The sequence below is a fragment of the Hyla sarda genome, chromosome 1 (assembly GCF_029499605.1).
Source record: "Hyla sarda isolate aHylSar1 chromosome 1, aHylSar1.hap1, whole genome shotgun sequence".
Classification (NCBI taxonomy): domain Eukaryota; kingdom Metazoa; phylum Chordata; class Amphibia; order Anura; family Hylidae; genus Hyla; species Hyla sarda.
The window spans coordinates 4,497,323-4,518,659 of record NC_079189.1 but is presented as its reverse complement, the minus strand read 5'-3'; positions in this window follow the sequence as shown (position 1 = coordinate 4,518,659).

Below are 21,337 nucleotides of genomic sequence, written 5' to 3'. Positions count from 1 at the left end.
GCGTTATGTCACGGCCCCGAGCCCAGCGTTTGGAACGAAGAGGACAGACTGCTGCAGGATAGGGATAGCGGGGCGTCTGAACGCTGGTGGACCCGATCTCTTCTACCCCGGCTCTGCCGTACAGGAGGCGCGTCGGCCGGAAGCATGACGTCATGGCTGACACGCCCACTCCTTGTATCTCTATGGGAGAGGCGGAGATGCAGCGTTCGTGAATCCCCGTTTCTCCCATAGAGCTGTATGGAGCGGGTCGTTAACCTCGGTGAGGTCGACGACACGCACATTAGCCGCACGGTAATGCCGTATCCTTTTAGATAGGGGATAAGATGTCTAGGGGGCGAAGTTCCCCTTTAAAGGGGTATTCCGGGCAAAACCTTTTTTTATATATATATATCAACTGGCTCCGGAAAGTTAAACAGATTTGTAAATTACTTCTATAAAAAAAAATCTTAATCCTTCCAATAGTTATCAGCTTCTGAAGTTTTCTGTCTAACTGCTCAATGATGATGTCACGTCCCCTATGGGGATATTCTCCCATCATGCACAGCTCCCGGGACGTGAGTCATCAGAGAGCAGTTAGACAGAAAACAACAACTCAACTTCAGAAGCTAATAAGTATGGGAAGGATTAAGATTTTTTAGTAGAAGTAATTTACAAATCTGTTTAACTTTCCGGAGCCAGTTGATATATATATAAAAAAAAGTTTTGGCCTGGAATACCCCTTTAAGGCTGTCCTCTCCTAGGTCTGTATCCAACCCCTTCGAAGACTTTAGAGCCAAGGTAGTGACTGCGGCGCATGCGTACTTGTCAGATTATTCTGCTAGTTAACGATTGTTAACATTTTTGGAGGGAGTATCAAGAGAATTTATGTTATTTAAAAAAATAATAATAATTTTTTAATTTCTTTTTTATAATTTATATGGCTTTTTACTTGATCCTCATTTCGGGAGCAGTTTTTGAGCTTGATCAGATTTTCTCTGTGGATCCAGGGTTGGGTTCCCAGCAGAAGCAGTATAAGGCACCATTCATATGGCCGAAAAATCCCGTACTGAAATCCCGTACTGAAATTCCGTCACATGTGTTCTGCTGCACCGCGCACACGGCAGTCTTTTTGTGGCAGAAATCCTGTTTTTCTGGTGTCTGCACAAACATTGAACCTTGGAAATGCGTTGCCGTCTATGGAGTTAATATGCAGAATTTCTATTAGCATTTGATTTCACAGTCTTTAAAGGGATACTCCACTGGGCCCCTGCGATCTCCTCTGCGGCACCCCAGTCATCCGGTGCATGGAGCGAACTCTGCTCCATGCCAGATGACTGGTGACCACAGCTGCCACGCCCCCTCCATTCATGTCTATGGGAGGAGGCATCATGCCACCTCCCATAGACATTAATGGAAGGGGCGTGGCTTGACGTCACGAACAGAGAAGATCCAAGCTGCCGGCCCGGAAAGCCCGGGGATGAGCTGCAGTACCCAGGTACGGCCGCTATGCAGTGAACAGACCAATCTGCTTCTGGTCCTACTCACTCTGTATATGCTGGATGTGGAGCACCCCCACTGATCAGTGATTGATGGCCTATCCTAAGAAGGATTTTAGCCCGGAAAACACACATGTTCTCTATGGAAGCGCCTGAGATACACGAGCACTCTACTCGGCTGTCTCCAGTGCTCCCATAGGCAGTGAGAACTCGCCGTTTGGGAGCCATTCTGGAGATCACAGGGGGTCCCTGAGGTAGTAATTCCCATGTCCCCTATCCTGTGAATCCCCTATACTCTAATAATGTCTGATCATGGGAGCCCCAACCCCTGCGATCTCCAGAATGGTACCCGAATCACTGAGTCGATGAGCCCGCTCCATGCACACGCTTCATTAAACACTTAAAATGTAATGGTGAAAAACAAATATAGTAATTCACCTAAACACCACTAGGTGTCAGTATCACACAGAAAAAGGCTAACAAGCCAGCTAGTCAAGCACTTGTTTTCAATTGGCGTTCATAATACCGCCAAAGTAACGGTGTGCCACTATATTTTTTGGGCTAATAAATGATAGGGCTTAAGGCTGACCAAAATCGTTGCTGATTTAAAATGTCACATAAGCCTAAGTCCTGACGTTTTGCTGGAGACCCAGCTTCATCAGAGGAGTGGCGGCCAGTCCTCTGATGAAGCTGGGTCTTCAGCGAAACGTCAGGACTTAGGCTTATGTGATATTTTAGGTTTCTAGTTTAGGATTCTCCTTTTGGGGGATGTCCCCTTAATTTGTTATTATTGTCATTACCCTGTTTCCCTAATGGGGTGGAGGGGTCACAGAGGTCGGATTTCATATAATCAGACACCCATTTCTTATGCTGTGGATAGAGGATACGTTTTTAAATGCTGTTGTACCCCTGGAGGTCTACTTCACTGCTAGACATCTTATCCCCTCTCGCAGCACCCAGCATTCTAAACATGCGGGGGTTCCTGTGGCAGTGTTCATGATCTCACGGCCACGCCCCCTCCATTCATATCTACGGGAGGGGGCGTGTCTGCCAACATGCCCCCCCCTCTCTCAAAAACGTGAGTGTAGGGGGCGTGGGGTGATGTCACGAGGGGGCGTGGCTGTGAATCCACGATCATGGCCTCCAGCTCAGAGCATAAAATGTTCGGAACGCTGGAGCACCAGAGTGCCCCTTTGTGTCAATATGAAATTAAATTTTTTCTCCCCTTGAAAAAGTGCACAAACCTTTCCTTTTAGTATTCGTTTAGTTGATCTCCTACTGTGATACTTGAATGTAGCCGCCTCCGGTAGAACGGCCATGTCCGGCATTAGCCACGCGTCCTAGCGACAGATAGCAACCATGACCCACCGGGTAGGAGGATGGAAAGCGGGAGGAGGGCGCACAAATAAGCCCAATGTCCTGAAGGGGTTAAAAAAGCAAACACATCATCCTGTAAACTCTACCCGGTGACCATCGATGAATATAAAAGGTAAAACCTGCACATTGAGAGGATCAGGGAACATTGGGGGGTATTTGTGGTGGGTTTACTATATGTTTATTAAAGGGGTTATCCAGGGAAAAACTTTTCTATATATATAAACTGGCTCCAGAAAGTTAAACAGATTTTTAAATTGCTTCTATTAAAAATTATTAATCCTTTCAGTACTTATGAGCTGCTGAAGTTGAGTTGTTCTTTCCTGTCTAAGTGCTCTCTGATGACACCTGTCTCGGGAACTGTCCAGAGTAGAAGCAAATCCCCATAGCAAACCTCTTCTGCTCTGTGCAGTTCCCGAGACAAGCAGAGATGTCAGCAGAGAGCACTGTTGTCAGACAGGAAAAAAACAACTCAACTTCAGCAGCTGATAATTATTGAAAGGATTAGAATTTTTTAATAGAAGTAATTTACAAATCTGTTTAACTTTCTGTAGTCAGTTGATATTAAAAAAAAAAAAAAAAATTTTTTTCCTGGAATACCCCTTTAACCCCATAAGGACCAGGCCAATTTTCACTGTAGGACCAGAGCGTTTTTTGCACATCTGACCACTGTCACTTTAAACATTAATAACTCTGATGCTTTTTGTTATCATTCTGATTCCGAGAGTTTTTTCGTGACATATTCTACTTTATGTTATTGGTAAAATTTTGTCGATACTTGTATCATTTCTTGAAAAATTCCAAAAATGTATGAAAAAATTGAAAATTTTGCATTTTTCTAACTTTGAAGCTCTCTGCTTATAAGGAAAATAGATATTCCAAATTAATTATATATTGATTCACACATACAATATGTATACTTTATGTTTGTATCATAAAATTGACAAGTTTTTACTTTTGGAGACATCAGAGGCTTCAAAGTTCAGCAGCAATTTTCCAATTTTTCACAAAATTTTCAAAATCCGAATTTTTCATAGTTCAGGTTTGAAGTGGATTTGAAGGGTCTTCATATTAGAAATACCCCACAAATGACCCCATTATAAAAACTGCACCCCTCAAAGTATTCAAAATGACATTCAATAAGTGTGTTAACCCTTTAGTTGTTTCACAGGAATAGCAGCAAAGTGAAGGAGAAAATTCAAAATCTTCATTTTTTACACTCGCATGTTCTTGTAGACCCAGTTTTTTAATTTTTACAAGAGGTAAAAGGGAAAAAATCCTCTAAAAATTTGTAAGAAAATACCTCATAAGTGTATGTCAAGTGTTCGGCGGTTGCAGTAGAGGGCACAGAAGGGAAGGAGCGACAGTGGCATTTTGGAGAGTGAGTTTTTCTAAAATGTTTTTTGGGGGGCATGTCCCATTTAGGTAGCCCTTATGGTGCCAGAACAGCAAAAAAAAAAAAAACACATGCCATACTATTTTGAAAACTACACCCCTCAAGGAATGTAACGAGGGGTACCGGGAGCCTTTACACCTCACAGGTATTTCACAACTTTTTGTTAAAGTCGGATGTATAAATAAAAAATTAAAAAAATTCCCAAAAATGCTGGTTTCTCCCCAAATTTTACATTTTTACAAGGGGTAATAGGAGAAAATTACCCCCAAAATTTGTAACCTCATTTCTTCTGAGTATGAAAATACCCAATGTGTGGACTTCAAGTGCTCTGCGGGCGAACTACAATGCTCAGAAGAGGAGGAGCACCATTAAGCTTTTGGAAAGGGAATTTTTTGGAATGGAAGTCAGGGGCCATGTGCGTTTACAAAGCCCCCCGTGGTGGCAGAACAGTGGACCCCCCCCCCCCCCCCACATGTGACCCCATTTTGAAAACTACACCCCTCACAGAATTTAATAAGGGGTGCAGTGAGCATTTACACCCCTTTGGCGTTTGACAGATCTTTGGAACAGTGGGCTGTGCAAATTAAAAATTAAATTTTTCATTTTCACGGACCACTGTTCCAAAAATCTGTCAGACGCCTGTTGGGCGTAAATGCTCACTGTACCCCTTATTACATTACATGAGGGGTGTAGTTTCCAAAATGGGGTCACATGTGGGTATTTATTTTTTTGTATTTATGTCAGAACTGCTGTAAAATCGGCCACCCCTGTGCAAATCACCAATTTAGGCCTCAAATGTACATGGTGCGCTCTCACTCCTGAGCCTTGTTGTGCGTCCGCAGAGCATTTTACACCCACATATGGGGTATTTCTGTACTCAGGAGAAATTGTGTTACCAATTTTGGGGGTCTTTTTTTCCTTTTACCTCTTGTGAAAATAAAAAGTAAAGGACAACACCAGCATGTTAGTGTAAAAAAAATGTTGTTGTTTTTTACACTAACAAGCTTGTGTAGCCTCCAACTTTTCTTTTTCCTAAGGGGTAAAAGGAGAAAAAGCCCCCCAAAATTTGTAGTGCAACTTCTCCTGAGTACGGAGACACCCCATATGTGGCCCTAAACTGTTTCCTTGAAATACGACAGGGCTCTGAACTGAGAGAGCGCCATGCGCATTTGAGGACTAAATTAGGAATTGATTAGGGGTGGACATAGGGGTATTCTACGCCAGTGATTCCCAAACAGGGTGCCTCCAGCTGTTGCTAAATTCCCAGCATGCCAGGACAGTCAGTGGCTGTCCGGAAATGCTAGGTGTTTTTGTTACGCTGTTTGTGATTTGGGGGGGACACGACGACGACAGTGTAAGGGGGTGTATATGTAGTGTTTTACCCTTTATTTTGTGGTAGTGTAGTGTAGTTAGGGTACATTCACACTGACAGACCGTGCATGCTGGGAGTTGTACTTTTGCAACAGCTGGAGGCACACTGGTTGGAAAACCTTCAGTTAGGTTCTGTTACCTAACTCAGTATTTACCAACCAGTGTGCCTCCAGCTGTTAAAAAACAACAACTCCCAGCATGTACTGATCACCGAAGGGCATGCTGGGAGATGTAGTTATGCAATAGCTGGAGGTACTTAGCAAACAGCTGTCTCGGCATGCTGGGAGTTGTAGTTGTTAGGGCATGCAGGGATGTGCAGTTTTGCAACATCTGGAGGGCTACAATTTAGAGATCTCCAAACTGTGGACCTCCAGCTGTTGCAAAACTACAAATCCCAGCATGCCCTGACAGCAAACTGCTGTTTGCGAATGCTAGGAGTTGCAGTTGCAGTTTTGCAACATCTGGAGGTCCACAGTTAGAGATCACTGCCAGTGATCTCCAAACTGGGGCCCTCCAGCTGTTGCAAAACTACAAATCTCTACATGCCCTAACAGCTGTCTGGGCATGCTGGAAGTTGTAGTTTTGCAACATCTGGAGGATAAGGATAGGGAATAAGATGTCTCATTGCGGGGGTCCTGCCAATCTAGCATGCAGCACCACCTGTAAGTAATGCCGGAAGCGCTGGAGGTTCTCCGTCTTATGCCTCCTGACCACAGGGGCGGAAAATCGTGATGTCACGACTCCGCCCCCATGTGACATCATGCCCCGCCCCCTCAATGCAAGTCTATAGAAGGGGCGTGCCGGCGTGCCTCCTCCCATAGACTAGCATTGAGGGGGCGGGGCGTGATGTCACATGGGGCGGAGTCGTGACATCACGATTTTCCGCCCCTGTGGTCAGGAGGCATAAGACGGAGAACCTCCAGCGCTTCCGGCATTACTTACAGGTGGGTGCCGCATGCTAGATTGTGGGGGTCCCCAGCGGCGGGACCCCCACGATCGGACATCTTATCCCCTATCCTTCGGAGCAGTGAGTTTTGGAGGCGGGGCCGCGTGCCGGCGTGGCTGTGATGTGCGGCTCCGCCTCCAAAACTCACTGCACACACAGGGCTGCCGCCAGAAAGCCCTGTGTGTATGGTGATCAGGGATTATGCAGCAAGTTTTGCGCAGTGTAAAATACGCTGCGTGAGCGGTACGTTGGACTGTACCCTTAAAGGGGTACTCCGGTGGAATATTTTTTTTTCAACCTGTTGCGCCCTGGCACGTTAGGACCAAGGGCGAACCTTTACGCCTCTTTGGAATTTTGATCCCCGCCGGACAGGGATCGGTACGGGATGCCTGCTAAAAGTATTCAGCAAGCATCCCGTGCAAATGCCTGGGGGGGGCCCATGTCGGCAATCGCCGTAAATCGCCGATCAATTCAGATCGGCGATTTGCCGCTATTACGGGCTGATCGGGTCTCTGACAACTCCGATCATCCCTGTTTATCTGGCCCTTCAGATGTTGCCGAACTACAACTCCCAGCATGCCTGGGCAGTCTTGGCATGCTTAGAGTTGAAGTCTTGCAACATCTGGAGGGCTACAGTTTGGAGACCACTACACAGTGGTCTCCAAACTGTTCTCCTCAAGTTGTTGCATAACTACAACTCCCAACATGCCCTTCGGCTGTCTGGGCATGCTGGGAGTTGTAGTATTGCAACAACTGGAGGCGCACTGGTTGGGAAACATTGTCTGTTTCCTAGCTCAGTGTTTCCCAACCTGTGTGCCTCCTGCTGTTACAAAACTGACAGACAATGCATGCTGGGAGTTGTAGTTTTGCAACAGCTGGAGGCACATGGGTTGGGAAACACTGAGTTAGGAAACAGACAATGGTGCGGAAACACTGCGGTAGTCTGTTACCTAACTCAGTGTTTCCCAATCCCAACCAGTGTGCCTCCAGTGTCTGTCAGTGAATGCTGGGAGTTGTAGTTTAGGGTACATTCACAGGGGCGGGGGTTTACAGCAAGTTTCCCGCTTCAAGTTTGAGGTGTCAAATTTTCCGCTGCAGCGGGAAACTCACTGTAAATCTTTGCCCGAGTGAATGTACCCTATAAAAAGAGTAAAACACTAATATATATATATATATATATATATATATATATATATATATATATACACATACATACATACACACACTACACCCTTACACTCTGCCCCCCCCCCCCCCAATAAAAAGAAAAAACGTCTTGTACGCCAGTTTTTCCAAAACGGAGCCTCCAGCTGTTGCAAAATAACAGCTCCCAGTATTGCCGGACAGCCATTGACTGTCCAGGCATGTTGGGAGTTTTGCAACAGCTGGAGGCACCCTGTTTGGGAAAAACTGATGTATTTTTGGTGGAGGAGGTAAGTGTAATGCTTGCATCTGGGTCCACCCCTATGAAAATCCCTAATTTAGGACTCAAATGCGCATGGCGCTCTCTCACTTCGGAGCCCTGTCGTATTTCAGGGCAACAGTTTGGGGCCACATATGGGGTATTTCCAAACTCAGGAGAAATTGTGTTACAAATTTTGGGGGGATTTTTGTCCTTTTACCGCTTGTGAAAAGGTAAAGTTGGGGTCTACACCAGCATGTTAGTGTAAAAAAATTAATTATTTTTACTCTAACATGCTGGTGTTGCCCCATACATCATTTTCATAAGAGGTAAAAGGAAATAAAGACCCCCAAAATTTGTAACCCAATTTCTCCTGAGTACGGAAATACCCCATATGTGGGCGTAAAATGCTCTGCGGACGAACTACATGGCTCAGGAGTGAGAGCGCACTATGTACATTTGAGGCCTAAATTGGTGATTTGCACAGGGGTGGCTGATTTTACAGCGGTTCTGACATAAACCCCAAAAAAATAAACACCCACATGTGACCCCATTTTGGAAACTACACCCTGCACGTAATGTAATAAGGGGTACAGTGAGCATTTACCCCCCACAGGTGACTGACAGATTTTTGGAACAGTCGTCCGTGAAAATGAAGAATGTAATTTGCACAGCCCACTGTTACAAAGATCTGTCAAACGCCAGTGGGGTGTAAATACTCACTGCACCCCATGTTATGTTCCTTGAGGGGTGTAGTATCCCAAATAGTATGCCATGTGTTTTTTTGTTTTTTTTTTCCCGCTGTTCTGGCACTATGGGGGCTTCCTAAATGTGACATGTCCCCCAAAAACCATTTCATCAAAATTCGCTTTCCAAAAATCCCATTGTCCCAGAGCCCTCTACTGCGCCCACAGAGCACTTTACATCCGCATATCAGGTATTTCCTTACTCGAGAGAAATGGGGTTACAAATTTTGGGGGACATTTTCACCTATTACCCCTTGTTAAAAGGAAAAATTTGGGGCAACATCAGCATTTTAGTAAAAAAAAAAAAAATAATAATGTATTTTCACGTCCAACTTTAACGCAAAGTCGTCAAACACCTGTGGGGTGTAAGGCTCACTGTTCGCCTTGTTACGTTCCTTGAGGGGTGTAGTTTCCCAAATTGTATGCCATATGGGGTGTTTTTAACTGTTCTGGCACCATAGGGGCTTCCTAAATGTGACATGGCCCCCAAAAACCATTTCAGCAAAATTCGCTCTCCAAAATCCCACTGTCGCTCCTTCCCTTCTGAGCCTTGTAGTGCGCCCGCAGAGCACTTTATTCCAAACGCTGAGCAGCGGAGTACCCCTTTAACCTAACCCTTGCTCCCCTTCTGCGCATAGTGGATAGTCTGTTTGCATTCAAAAAAAGGTACTTTTTGCAGATTATGGGGGAGATTTATCAAAACCTGTGCAGAGAAAGAGTGGTGCAGTGGCCCATAGCAACCAATCAGATTGCTTCTTTCATTTTCCACAGGCCTCTTTAGAGGCCTGTGGAAAATGAAAGAAGCAATCTGATTGGTTGCTATGGGCAACTGCACCACTCTACCTCTGCGCAGGTTTTGATAAATCTCCCCCTATATTTTGCTATTAAAAGGGTACTCCCCTCTTTCAGCTGCCACTTACAGGCAGGGAGTGAGGGAAAAATACATAATCCAGCCATCCACTCTGTCTCTGTCCAAGTGCCTCTCTGAAAGCAGCCCCCACCCTCCTGAGAGAGACAGACCAGGTGGTTTCTGCCTTGCGCTAATCACAAATTCTCCCTTTAGTGGCGAGAACTGGGAGGTGTGTGCAGCCTCAGCCAATCAGACACTGAATCGATCTCTGCTACTTAGAGCAGGAGGGCGGGGGCTTTCCTCAAAGAGTAAGCCGGACGGCAGAGAAGAGTTGCAATGATTCCTGGGAAAGGTAGTATCTATGAGGCAAGGGGAGGGAAAGGATGGCAAAGAATATCAAGCTGCCAGAGAAGACAACAGGAGCCACAGGAGCCATATATCCAACAGGGAACATATGAATACTTTCCTGGAGAGCCCTTTTTATGGCCAACCCCCTTGTACCCGGATTACTTGTCCAGGGGGCTAAGTGAGTTGTTCTAAAGGTGACCAGAATCAGGAAGAAGGGGACTGCAGAAAGGACCAGATTCTCCAAAATGGTGGTGGAGTGAGTATATATGCATATATACAGGGAGCAAGATAACTACAGGGGCCATATATACAGGGAGCAAGATAACTACAGGGGCCATATATACAGGGAGCAAGATAACTACAGGGGCCATATATACAGGGAGCAAGATAACTACAGGGGCCATATATACTGGGAGCAAGATAACTACAGGGGCCATATATACAGGGAGCAAGATAACTACAGGGGCCATATATACAGGGAGCAAGATAACTACAGGGGCCATATATACAGGGAGCAAGATAACTACAGGGGCCATATATACAGGGAGCAAGATAACTACAGGGGCCATATATACAGGGAACAAGATAACTACAGGGGCCATATATACAGAGAGCAAGATAACTACAGGGGCCATATATACAGAGAACAAGATAACTACAGGGGCCATATATACAGAGAACAAGATAACTACAGGGGCCATATATACAGAGAACAAGATAACTACAGGGGCCATATATACAGGGAACAAGATAACTACAGGGGCCATATATACAGGGAACAAGATAACTACAGGGGCCATATATACAGAGAACAAGATAACTACAGGGGCCATATATACAGAGAACAAGATAACTACAGGGGCCATATATACAGAGAACAAGATAACTACAGGGGCCATATATACAGGGAACAAGATAACTACAGGGGCCATATATACAGGGAACAAGATAACTACAGGGGCCATATATACAGAGAACAAGATAACTACAGGGGCCATATATACAGGGAACAAGATAACTACAGGGGCCATATATACAGAGAACAAGATAACTACAGGGGCCATATATACAGAGAGCAAGATAACTACAGGGGCCATATATACAGAGAACAAGATAACTACAGGGGCCATATATACAGAGAGCAAGATAACTACAGGGGCCATATATACAGGGAACAAGATAACTACAGGGGCCATATATACAGGGAACAAGATAACTACAGGGGCCATATATACAGAGAGCAAGATAACTACAGGGGCCATATATACAGGGAGCAAGATAACTACAGGGGCCATATATACAGGGAACAAGATAACTACAGGGGCCATATATACAGGGAACAAGATAACTAAAGGGGCCATATATACAGGGAGCAAGATAACTACAGGGGCCGTATATACAGGGAACAAGATAACTACAGGGGCCGTATATACAGGGAACAAGATAACTACAGGGGCCATATATACAGGGAGCAAGATAACTACAGGGGCCATATATACAGGGAACAAGATAACTACAGGGGCCATATATACAGGGAACAAGATAACTACAGGGGCCATATATACAGGGAGCAAGATAACTACAGGGGCCATATATACAGGGAACAAGATAACTACAGGGGCCGTATATACAGGGAACAAGATAACTACAGGGGCCATATATACAGGGAGCAAGATAACTACAGGGGCCATATATACAGGGAACAAGATAACTACAGGGGCCATATATACAGGGAACAAGATAACTACAGGGGCCATATATACAGGGAGCAAGATAACTACAGGGGCCATATATACAGGGAGCAAGATAACTACAGGGGCCATATATACAGGGAACAAGATAACTACAGGGGCCATATATACAGGGAGCAAGATAACTACAGGGGCCATATATACAGGGAACAAGATAACTACAGGGGCCATATATACAGAGAACAAGATAACTACAGGGGCCATATATACAGGGAACAAGATAACTACAGGGGCCATATATACAGAGAGCAAGATAACTACAGGGGCCATATATACAGGGAACAAGATAACTACAGGGGCCATATATACAGGGAACAAGATAACTACAGGGGCCATATATACAGAGAACAAGATAACTACAGGGGCCATATATACAGGGAACAAGATAACTACAGGGGCCATATATACAGGGAACAAGATAACTACAGGGGCCATATATACAGGGAGCAAGATAACTACAGGGGCCATATATACAGGGAGCAAGATAACTACAGGGGCCATATATACAGAGAACAAGATAACTACAGGGGCCATATATACAGGGAACAAGATAACTACAGGGGCCATATATACAGGGAGCAAGATGACTACAGGGGCCATATATACAGGGAGCAAGATAACTACAGGGGCCATATATACAGGGAGCAAGATAACTACAGGGGCCATATATACAGGGAACAAGATAACTACAGGGGCCATATATACAGGGAACAAGATAACTACAGGGACCATATATACAGAGAACAAGATAACTACAGGGACCATATATACAGGGAGCAAGATAACTACAGGGGCCATATATATAGAGAACAAGATAACTACAGGGGCCATATATATAGAGAACAAGATAACTACAGGGGCCATATATACAGGGAACAAGATAACTACAGGGGCCATATATACAGGGAACAAGATAACTACAGGGGCCATATATACAGAGAACAAGATAACTACAGGGGCCATATATACAGGGAACAAGATAACTACAGGGGCCATATATATAGAGAACAAGATAACTACAGGGGCCATATATACAGGGAACAAGATAACTACAGGGGCCATATATACAGGGAACAAGATAACTACAGGGGCCATATATACAGGGAACAAGATAACTACAGGGGCCATATATACAGAGAGCAAGATAACTACAGGGGCCATATATACAGGGAGCAAGATAACTACAGGGGCCATATATACAGGGAACAAGATAACTACAGGGGCCATATATACAGGGAACAAGATAACTACAGGGGCCATATATACAGGGAACAAGATAACTACAGGGGCCATATATACAGGGAACAAGATAACTACAGGGGCCATATATACAGGGAACAAGATAACTACAGGGGCCATATATACAGGGAACAAGATAACTACAGGGGCCATATATACAGGGAACAAGATAACTACAGGGGCCATATATACAGAGAACAAGATAACTACAGGGGCCATATATACAGGGAACAAGATAACTACAGGGGCCATATATACAGAGAACAAGATAACTACAGGGGCCATATATACAGGGAACAAGATAACTACAGGGGCCATATATACAGGGAACAAGATAACTACAGGGGCCATATATACAGGGAGCAAGATAACTACAGGGGCCATATATACAGGGAGCAAGATAACTACAGGGGCCATATATACAGAGAACAAGATAACTACAGGGGCCATATATACAGGGAACAAGATAACTACAGGGGCCATATATACAGGGAGCAAGATGACTACAGGGGCCATATATACAGGGAGCAAGATAACTACAGGGGCCATATATACAGGGAGCAAGATAACTACAGGGGCCATATATACAGGGAACAAGATAACTACAGGGGCCATATATACAGGGAACAAGATAACTACAGGGACCATATATACAGAGAACAAGATAACTACAGGGGCCATATATACAGGGAGCAAGATAACTACAGGGGCCATATATATAGAGAACAAGATAACTACAGGGGCCATATATATAGAGAACAAGATAACTACAGGGGCCATATATACAGGGAACAAGATAACTACAGGGGCCATATATACAGGGAACAAGATAACTACAGGGGCCATATATACAGAGAACAAGATAACTACAGGGGCCATATATACAGGGAACAAGATAACTACAGGGGCCATATATATAGAGAACAAGATAACTACAGGGGCCATATATACAGGGAACAAGATAACTACAGGGGCCATATATACAGAGAACAAGATAACTACAGGGGCCATATATACAGGGAACAAGATAACTACAGGGGCCATATATACAGGGAACAAGATAACTACAGGGGCCATATATACAGGGAACAAGATAACTACAGGGGCCATATATACAGAGAGCAAGATAACTACAGGGGCCATATATACAGGGAGCAAGATAACTACAGGGGCCATATATACAGGGAACAAGATAACTACAGGGGCCATATATACAGGGAACAAGATAACTACAGGGGCCATATATACAGGGAACAAGATAACTACAGGGGCCATATATACAGGGAACAAGATAACTACAGGGGCCATATATACAGAGAACAAGATAACTACAGGGGCCATATATACAGGGAACAAGATAACTACAGGGGCCATATATACAGGGAGCAAGATAACTACAGGGGCCATATATACAGGGGACTAGATAACTACAGGGGCCATATATACAGGGAGCAAGATAACTACAGGGGCCATATATACAGAGAACAAGATAACTACAGGGGCCATATATACAGAGAACAAGATAACTACAGGGGCCATATATACAGGGAACAAGATAACTACAGGGGCCATATATACAGGGAACAAGATAACTACAGGGGCCATATATACAGAGAACAAGATAACTACAGGGGCCATATATACAGGGAACAAGATAACTACAGGGGCCGTATATACAGGGAACAAGATAACTACAGGGGCCGTATATACAGGGAACAAGATAACTACAGGGGCCATATATACAGAGAGCAAGATAACTACAGGGGCCATATATACAGGGAACAAGATAACTACAGGGGCCATATATACAGGGAGCAAGATAACTACAGGGGCCATATATACAGGGAACAAGATAACTACAGGGGCCATATATACAGGGAGCAAGATAACTACAGGGGCCATATATACAGGGAACAAGATAACTACAGGGGCCGTATATACAGAGAACAAGATAACTACAGGGGCCATATATACAGGAACAAGATAACTACAGGGGCCATATATACAGGGAACAAGATAACTACAGGGGCCATATATACAGGGAACAAGATAACTACAGGGGCCATATATACAGGGGACTAGATAACTACAGGGGCCATATATACAGAGAACAAGATAACTACAGGGGCCATATATACAGAGAACAAGATAACTACAGGGGCCATATATACAGAGAACAAGATAACTACAGGGGCCATATATACAGGGAACAAGATAACTACAGGGGCCATATATACAGGGAACAAGATAACTACAGGGGCCATATATACAGAGAACAAGATAACTACAGGGGCCATATATACAGAGAACAAGATAACTACAGGGGCCATATATACAGAGAGCAAGATAACTACAGGGGCCATATATACAGAGAACAAGATAACTACAGGGGCCATATATACAGGGAACAAGATAACTACAGGGGCCATATATACAGGGAGCAAGATAACTACAGGGGCCATATATACAGGGAGCAAGATAACAACAGGGGCCATATATACAGGGAGCAAGATAACAACAGGGGCCATATATACAGAGAACAAGATAACTACAGGGGCATATATACAGGGAACAAGATAACTACGGGGGCCATATATACAGAGAACAAGATATCTACAGGGGCCATATATACAGAGAACAAGATAACTACAGGGGCCATATATACAGAGAACAAGATAACAACAGGGGCCATATATACAGGGAACAAGATAACTACGGGGGCCATATATACAGAGAACAAGATATCTACAGGGGCCATATATACAGAGAACAAGATAACTACAGGGGCCATATATACAGAGAACAAGATAACTACAGGGGCCATATATACAGAGAACAAGATATCTACAGGGGCCATATATACAGAGAACAAGATAACTACAGGGGCCATATATACAGAGAACAAGATAACTACGGGGGCCATATATACAGAGAACAAGATATCTACAGGGGCCATATATACAGAGAACAAGATAACTACAGGGGCCATATATACAGAGAACAAGATAACTACAGGGGCCATATATACAGGGAGCAAGATAACTACAGGGGCCATATATACAGAGAACAAGATAACTACAGGGGCCATATATACAGGGAGCAAGATAACTACAGGGGCCATATATACAGAGAACAAGATAACTACAGGGGCCATATATACAGGGAGCAAGATAACTACAGGGGCCATATATACAGGGAGCAAGATAACTACAGGGGCCATATATACAGGGAGCAAGATGACTACAGGGGCCATATATACAGGGAACAAGATAACTACAGGGGCCATATATACAGAGAACAAGATAACTACAGGGGCCATATATACAGGGAACAAGATAACTACAGGGGCCATATATACAGGGAGCAAGATGACTACAGGGGCCATATATACAGAGAACAAGATAACTACAGGGGCCGTATATACAGGGAACAAGATAACTACAGGGGCCATATATACAGAGAGCAAGATAACTACAGTGGCCATATATACAGAGAACAAGATAACTACAGGGGCCATATATACAGGGAGCAAGATAACTACAGGGGCCATATATACAGGGAGCAAGATAACTACAGGGGCCATATATACAGGGAACAAGATAACTACAGGGGCCATATATACAGGGAACAAGATAACTACAGGGGCCGTATATACAGGGAACAAGATAACTACAGGGGCCATATATACAGGGAGCAAGATAACTACAGGGGCCATATATACAGAGAGCAAGATAACTACAGGGGCCATATATACAGGGAGCAAGATAACTACAGGGGCCATATATACAGGGAACAAGATAACTACAGGGGCCATATATACAGAGAACAAGATAACTACAGGGGCCATATATACAGAGAGCAAGATAACTACAGGGGCCATATATACAGAGAACAAGATAACTACAGGGGCCATATATACAGAGAACAAGATAACTACAGGGGCCATATATACAGGGAACAAGATAACTACAGGGGCCATATATACAGAGAACAAGATAACTACAGGGGCCATATATACAGAGAGCAAGATAACTACAGGGGCCATATATACAGGGAACAAGATAACTACAGGGGGCCATATATACAGGGAACAAGATAACTACAGGGGGCCATATATACAGGGAACAAGATAACTACAGGGGCCATATATACAGAGAGCAAGATAACTACAGGGGCCATATATACAGAGAACAAGATAACTACAGGGGCCATATATACAGAGAGCAAGATAACTACAGGGGCCATATATACAGGGAACAAGATAACTACAGGGGGCCATATATACAGGGAACAAGATAACTACAGGGGGCCATATATACAGGGAACAAGATAACTACAGGGGCCATATATACAGAGAGCAAGATAACTACAGGGGCCATATATACAGGGAACAAGATAACTACAGGGGCCATATATACAGAGAACAAGATAACTACAGGGGCCATATATACAGGGAACAAGATAACTACAGGGGCCATATATACAGGGAACAAGATAACTACAGGGGCCATATATACAGGGAGCAAGATAACTACAGGGGCCATATATACAGGGAACAAGATAACTACAGGGGCCATATATACAGGGAGCAAGATAACTACAGGGGCCATATATACAGGGAGCAAGATAACTACAGGGGCCATATATACAGAGAACAAGATAACTACAGGGGCCATATATACAGGGAACAAGATAACTACAGGGGCCATATATACAGAGAACAAGATAACTACAGGGGCCATATATACAGGGAGCAAGATAACTACATGGGCCATATATACAGGGAGCAAGATAACTACAGGGGCCATATATACAGAGAACAAGATAACTACAGGGGCCATATATACAGGGAGCAAGATAACTACAGGGGCCATATATACAGGGAACAAGATAACTACAGGGGCCATATATACAGGGAGCAAGATAACTACAGGGGCCATATATACAGGGAACAAGATAACTACAGGGGCCATATATACAGGGAACAAGATAACTACAGGGGCCATATATACAGAGAACAAGATAACTACAGGGGCCATATATACAGGGAACAAGATAACTACAGGGGCCGTATATACAGGGAACAAGATAACTACAGGGGCCGTATATACAGGGAACAAGATAACTACAGGGGCCATATATACAGAGAGCAAGATAACTACAGGGGCCATATATACAGGGAACAAGATAACTACAGGGGCCATATATACAGGGAGCAAGATAACTACAGGGGCCATATATACAGGGAACAAGATAACTACAGGGGCCATATATACAGGGAGCAAGATAACTACAGGGGCCATATATACAGGGAACAAGATAACTACAGGGGCCGTATATACAGAGAACAAGATAACTACAGGGGCCATATATACAGGAACAAGATAACTACAGGGGCCATATATACAGGGAACAAGATAACTACAGGGGCCATATATACAGGGAACAAGATAACTACAGGGGCCATATATACAGGGGACTAGATAACTACAGGGGCCATATATACAGGGAGCAAGATAACTACAGGGGCCATATATACAGAGAACAAGATAACTACAGGGGCCATATATACAGAGAACAAGATAACTACAGGGGCCATATATACAGAGAACAAGATAACTACAGGGGCCATATATACAGAGAACAAGATAACTACAGGGGCCATATATACAGGGAACAAGATAACTACAGGGGCCATATATACAGGGAACAAGATAACTACAGGGGCCATATATACAGAGAACAAGATAACTACAGGGGCCATATATACAGAGAACAAGATAACTACAGGGGCCATATATACAGAGAACAAGATATCTACAGGGGCCATATATACAGAGAACAAGATAACTACAGGGGCCATATATACAGAGAACAAGATAACTACAGGGGCCATATATACAGGGAACAAGATAACTACAGGGGCCATATATACAGGGAACAAGATAACTACAGGGGCCATATATACAGAGAACAAGATAACAACAGGGGCCATATATACAGAGAACAAGATAACTACAGGGGCCATATATACAGGGAACAAGATAACTACGGGGGCCATATATACAGAGAACAAGATATCTACAGGGGCCATATATACAGAGAACAAGATAACTACAGGGGCCATATATACAGAGAACAAGATAACAACAGGGGCCATATATACAGGGAACAAGATAACTACGGGGGCCATATATACAGAGAACAAGATATCTACAGGGGCCATATATACAGAGAACAAGATAACTACAGGGGCCATATATACAGAGAACAAGATAACTACAGGGGCCATATATACAGAGAACAAGATATCTACAGGGGCCATATATACAGAGAACAAGATAACTACAGGGGCCATATATACAGAGAACAAGATAACTACGGGGGCCATATATACAGAGAACAAGATATCTACAGGGGCCATATATACAGAGAACAAGATAACTACAGGGGCCATATATACAGAGAACAAGATAACTACAGGGGCCATATATACAGGGAGCAAGATAACTACAGGGGCCATATATACAGAGAACAAGATAACTACAGGGGCCATATATACAGGGAGCAAGATAACTACAGGGGCCATATATACAGAGAACAAGATAACTACAGGGGCCATATATACAGGGAGCAAGATAACTACAGGGGCCATATATACAGGGAGCAAGATGACTACAGGGGCCATATATACAGGGAACAAGATAACTACAGGGGCCATATATACAGAGAACAATATAACTACAGGGGCCATATATACAGGGAACAAGATAACTACAGGGGCCATATATACAGGGAGCAAGATGACTACAGGGGCCATATATACAGAGAACAAGATAACTACAGGGGCCGTATATACAGGGAACAAGATAACTACAGGGGCCATATATACAGAGAGCAAGATAACTACAGTGGCCATATATACAGAGAACAAGATAACTACAGGGGCCATATATACAGGGAGCAAGATAACTACAGGGGCCATATATACAGGGAACAAGATAACTACAGGGGCCGTATATACAGGGAACAAGATAACTACAGGGGCCATATATACAGGGAGCAAGATAACTACAGGGGCCATATATACAGAGAGCAAGATAACTACAGGGGCCATATATACAGGGAGCAAGATAACTACAGGGGCCATATATACAGGGAACAAGATAACTACAGGGGCCATATATACAGGGAACAAGATAACTACAGGGGCCGTATATACAGGGAACAAGATAACTACAGGGGCCATATATACAGGGAGCAAGATAACTACAGGGGCCATATATACAGAGAGCAAGATAACTACAGGGGCCATATATACAGGGAACAAGATAACTACAGGGGCCATATATACAGAGAACAAGATAACTACAGGGGCCATATATACAGAGAACAAGATAACTACAGGGGCCATATATACAGGGAACAAGATAACTACAGGGGCCATATATACAGAGAACAAGATAACTACAGGGGCCATATATACAGAGAGCAAGATAACTACAGGGGCCATATATACAGGGAACAAGATAACTACAGGGGGCCATATATACAGGGAACAAGATAACTACAGGGGGCCATATATACAGGGAACAAGATAACTACAGGGGCCATATATACAGAGAGCAAGATAACTACAGGGGCCATATATACAGAGAACAAGATAACTACAGGGGCCATATATACAGAGAGCAAGATAACTACAGGGGCCATATATACAGGGAACAAGATAACTACAGGGGGCCATATATACAGGGAACAAGATAACTACAGGGGGCCATATATACAGGGAACAAGATAACTACAGGGGCCATATATACAGAGAGCAAGATAACTACAGGGGCCATATATACAGGGAACAAGATAACTACAGGGGCCATATATACAGAGAACAAGATAACTACAGGGGCCATATATACAGGGAACAAGATAACTACAGGGGCCATATATACAGGGAACAAGATAACTACAGGGGCCATATATACAGGGAGCAAGATAACTACAGGGGCCATATATACAGGGAACAAGATAACTACAGGGGCCATATATACAGGGAGCAAGATAACTACAGGGGCCATATATACAGGGAGCAAGATAACTACAGGGGCCATATATACAGAGAACAAGATAACTACAGGGGCCATATATACAGGGAACAAGATAACTACAGGGGCCATATATACAGAGAACAAGATAACTACAGGGGCCATATATACAGGGAGCAAGATAACTACATGGGCCATATATACAGGGAGCAAGATAACTACAGGGGCCATATATACAGAGAACAAGATAACTACAGGGGCCATATATACAGGGAGCAAGATAACTACAGGGGCCATATATACAGGGAACAAGATAACTACAGGGGCCATATATACAGGGAGCAAGATAACTACAGGGGCCATATATACAGAGAGCAAGATAACTACAGGGGCC